Here is a 4,925-nt window from a genome sequence, read left to right on the forward strand (position 1 = left end):
TACAACCCTGTTTGTAGTTAGTTATTCATTATTGCATTTTCATTACGTGATACTTAGTTAGTAAACATCAAAGTTGTTACTTAAATATTTCTGAAGATTGATTGCGTGAATTTGTGCGAGTCTAGTAGTTGTGTCCAATAGGTTAATTCCCTATGGGATTCGACTCCGGACTTATTAACCGGAATATATTTACTGCTAAGTCCTTTTAACAAGGCATAGTTGGGCGTGATCAAATTTGGGTGTCGTTGCCAGGGAATTAATGGTGTTATTAATTGCAGCTAAAAGAATTGCTAGAATTCTTAGTGTAGTCAATTTTCTATATTTTAAACCAAATACATTGAAATTCTAACGTTTTTAGTCTTGGGTGCTACAGGTGCATGCCTAGAAACTCCTCAAGAACTGGTGAATTGTTCGAAGCATTATCAGATCCTGAGAAATTTTTCAAGGCACTGAATCGTGCGAACAAGAAGGGCAAACAACAACAGAACTCAATAGAACAAATCGAACCAGACATGGATGACGGAGTAGAAAATCCAAACAACAGAAACAATAAGAATGACTCGAACAATCAGGGTGTGGTGCCTCTTGGCTTAATTCACTCCCCATAAACTCCATCACTACTTGGGAGGAATTAGTCAAGTAATTTTTGAACAAGTGCTACCCATCCAATAAGACTGCCAAATAAATTGATGATATATTGAGCTTCAGGCAGAGACCAAGAGAAACACTACAAGAAACGTGGGAGAGGTTCAAGGGAATGCTGGTTAAATGTCCACATCATGGCATTCCAAATCAGATGTTGGGGCGGAGGTTTTACATGGGACCGGCAGGCGGCTTAAAGGCCAATGTTGATACTTCAGCAGGTGGAGCATTTTTGAGCAAAACATTCAGAGAATGCAAGATCATACTAGACAAAATGGCCCAAAACTTAGGATGGATAACAAGAGACTCTATGATCACTTATGTAGTGCATTCAGTGGCTCTGGACCCAAACAACTCCATAGCTGAAAATATGGCCACTCTAATGACGCAGATGAGTATCCACACCAAAAAGATCGATGAATCAGGCAAGAAGTAGCAGGTACATATAGTTGACGCAACTAATGGGGGCTTATGTACACATTGCATTAACCAACCATATGTATGCTCGTGGAGTGCGGAAGGTGACAATCAGCAATATCAGGAAGATATGAACTATGTGGCCAACTATGGGGGACAGCGGCAAGGTGGTCAGAATTGGGGGCAGCAGAATCAACAATATAGGCCAGCACATCAGCAGTACAATAACAGCAACAATCCTAGAGCTATGCGACCACAAAGTCAAGTTGTGCCTTACCAAAGGCAACAGGGTCACAACCAGCAAAATCAGCAACTAGCTTATCAACAGCCTCAACAACAACAACAGATAGTGAGACAAGATGATGGGTTTGTTGAACTTAAAGGAATGCTGCAACAACTGATTGGGTCCAATGGAAAAATACAAGAGAGAGTGGACTCACATGAATCAGAGATAAAGGGCATTGAGATTCAATTAGGACAGATTTTGATGGCTCTAAATAATCGTCCCCAAGGGACGTTACCTGAAAACACACAAGTCAATCCAAAAGAGCAGGGCCCGAAACAACTTATGGCAGTGAGTCGAAGAAATGGTAGAGACCTAGATCTGGAGCAAGAAATTGCTCGCAAAAGCCGACCTACGGAAACACTTATGCTAGTACCCATTGAGATAGATGATTCAATAGGGTTAACTGAGGTGACGGTACAACATGTACAAGAGAGCACAAGCAAAGAAAAAGAGGTTGCGAAGGAGACTGAGGTAGCACAAGAAACGATAGTAGAAGCAGTGCCTAAGCAAGACAAAACACAAATCACGGGACATAAGTGACCTCCAGCACCATTCCCACAAACATTGGCCAAATATCAGAAGGATGAGCAAAATAAGAAATTCATGGAGATGGTGAACATTCCACTGATTGACGCTTTGCGGGAGATGCCTGGGTATGCCAAAATCATGAAAGATTTAATGTCTCGCAAATTTGACTTCCAAGACCCGTCCACTGTTACAGTGACCCATACCTGTAGTGCAGTCATGACGAGACCCATAGCTGAGAAGTTATCAGACCCAAAGAGTTTCACAATCCCATGCACGATAGACAGCTATGCTTTTGCTAAAGTATTGTGTGATTTAGGGGCAAGCATAAACTTGATGCCCTTGGCTATCTACAAAAGGTTAGGCATTGGAAGATCAAGACCCACATCTATGCTACTACAGCTAGCCGACCGGACAGTGAAGAGGCCATCAGGTATCCTTGGTGATGTATTAGTACAGGTTGGGAAGTTTGTGTTCCCAATAGATTTTGTCATTCTAGACTGCCGGGTTGACGAGGAGATTCCCATAATTTTGGGAAGACCATTCTTGGCCACTAGGAGAGCTTTAATTGATTGTGAAACTGGAGAGCTAAAAATGAGACTAAATGATGAAGAGATAACATTCAATGTGCAGAAATCTATGCGGCGACCAAGTGAATTTGCTAATTGCTCTCTAATAGAAGTTGTGGATGTAATTTTGGAGGAGGGAGATGAGACCTTGAATGCTAAAGACCCTCTAGCAGCCTGTCTCATGAACTTAGATGAAGCAAATGGAGAGGACTTGGCGGAGTGGGTACTGGCTCTTGAAGGCCAAGGGTTTTGGAAAAGAGAGCTCGAATTTGAGCCTTTGCACTTAGAAGAAAGGAAAACTCCTCCAGCTAAGCCATCGATAGAAGAGCCACCAAAGTTGGAACTGAAGTCACTACCACCTCATCTCAGGTATGCTTTCTTGGGACCTAACTCAACTTTACCTGTTATTATCTCATCGAGTTTGTTAGATGTGCAGAAAGAACAGCTTTTGCAGGTATTGCTTGAGTGCAAAACTGCAATTGGTTGGACCATTGCAGACATTAAGGGTATCAGCCCGGCCTTTTGTATGCATAAGATTCTACTGGAAGATGGCCACAAACCTTCCAGAGAACATCAAAGAAGGCTTAACACCAACATGAAGGAAGTTGTGAAAAAGGAGGTGATAAAGTGGTTAGATGCGGGGATCATTTTCCCTATCTCCGATAGCAACTGGATCAACCCATTTCAATGTGTACCAAAGAAAGGTGGGATGACTGTAGTGCAAAACGATAACAATGAGTTGATATCAACAAGAACAGTCACAGGATGTCGAATTTGTATGGATTACAGAAGAATGAACAAGGCCACCCGAAAAAACCATTTTCCCTTGCCGTTCATTGATCAAATGCTAGATAGACTAGCCGGGAGGTCCCACTTTTGCTTTCTGGATAGATACTCGGGGTATAACTAGATCTCTATTACTCCGGAAGATAGAGAGAAAATATCATTCACCTATCCATATGGCGTGTATGCTTTTCGGAGAATACCGTTCGGCCTATGCAATGCACCTGCCACATTTCAATGGAGGTCTTTATGGATGATTTCTCAGTGGTGGGAGACTCATTCGATGATTGCCTAAAGAATTTGAAAAGAGTACTGAAAAGATGTGTGGAGACTAATCTGGTGCTCAACTGGGAAAAGTGCCATTTCATGGTACATGGAGGTATAGTCTTGGGGCACCTAGTATCGAGTAAGGGCATTGAGGTAGATCGTGCAAAGGTTGACATGATAGAAAAGATTCCACCACCCACTTTCGTCAAAGCAATAAGAAGTTTCCTGGGCCACGTCGGTTTCTATAGATAGTTTATAAAAGTCTTCTCCAAAATTGCTAACCCCTTGTGTAAATTGCTTGAAAAAGATCGCCCTTTTGGTTGGTTTTGTAGACTCAAATTATGCAGGTGATCTTGACAAAAGAAGATCGCCGAAGTGCTATGTATTTTGCATTAGTGGTTGCGCTATTAGTTGGAAAGCTACATTACAACATGTAGTAGCTTTATCTACTACCGAAGCAGAATATATGGCAGTGACAGAGGCAATCAAAGAAGCCTTATGGTTGAAGGGTCTATTTGCGGAACTCAGTTCACACCAAGGTGGTCTTACCATTTTCTGTGATAGTCAAAGTGCCATTCACTCAACTAAAGATCAGATGTATCATGAGAGGACGAAGCACATTGATATAAAGTATCATTTCATCCGAGAAACCATTGCTGAAGTAAAAGTCTCTGTTCAGAAGATCAACACTAGAGTCAATCCTGCTGACATGTTCACAAAACTTCTTCTAGTGTCCAAGTTCAAGCTTTGCCTGAATTTGATTGGCATTTATGAAGAATGATTTTGCCCATTGGGTTTTTACATGGGACCGGCAGGCGGCTTAAAGGCCAATGTTGATACTTCAGCAGGTGGAGCATTTTTGAGCAAAACATTCAGAGAATGCAAGATCATACTAGACAAAATGGCCCAAAACTTAGGATGGATAACAAGAGACTCTATGATCACTTATGTAGTGCATTCAGTGGCTCTGGACCCAAACAATATCAGGAAGATATGAACTATGTGGCCAACTATGGGGGACAGCGGCAAGGTGGTCAGAATTGGGGGCAGCAGAATCAACAATATAGGCCAGCACATCAGCAGTACAATAACAGCAACAATCCTAGAGCTATGCGACCACAAAGTCAAGTTGTGCCTTACCAAAGGCAACAGGGTCACAACCAGCAAAATCAGCAACTAGCTTATCAACAGCCTCAACAACAACAACAGATAGTGAGACAAGATGATGGGTTTGTTGAACTTAAAGGAATGCTGCAACAACTGATTGGGTCCAATGGAAAAATACAAGAGAGAGTGGACTCACATGAATCAGAGATAAAGGGCATTGAGATTCAATTAGGACAGATTTTGATGGCTCTAAATAATCGTCCCCAAGGGACGTTACCTGAAAACACACAAGTCAATCCAAAAGAGCAGGGCCCGAAACAACTTATGGC

General features: G+C 42.0%; 1 non-coding gene across 1 annotated transcript; it reads right to left on the reverse strand.

Moving 5' to 3' along the window:
* Nucleotides 1-679: 679 nt before the first annotated feature.
* On the reverse strand, nucleotides 680-786 carry LOC117277917 (small nucleolar RNA R71). Its single transcript, XR_004508244.1, has one exon. It is a non-coding gene; the product is annotated as a small nucleolar RNA R71 (small nucleolar RNA).
* Between the last annotated feature and the right edge of the window lie 4,139 nt (nucleotides 787-4,925).

Source organism: Nicotiana tomentosiformis, chromosome 1 (genome assembly GCF_000390325.3).
Source record: "Nicotiana tomentosiformis chromosome 1, ASM39032v3, whole genome shotgun sequence".
In the NCBI taxonomy this organism is placed as follows: Eukaryota; Viridiplantae; Streptophyta; class Magnoliopsida; order Solanales; family Solanaceae; genus Nicotiana; species Nicotiana tomentosiformis.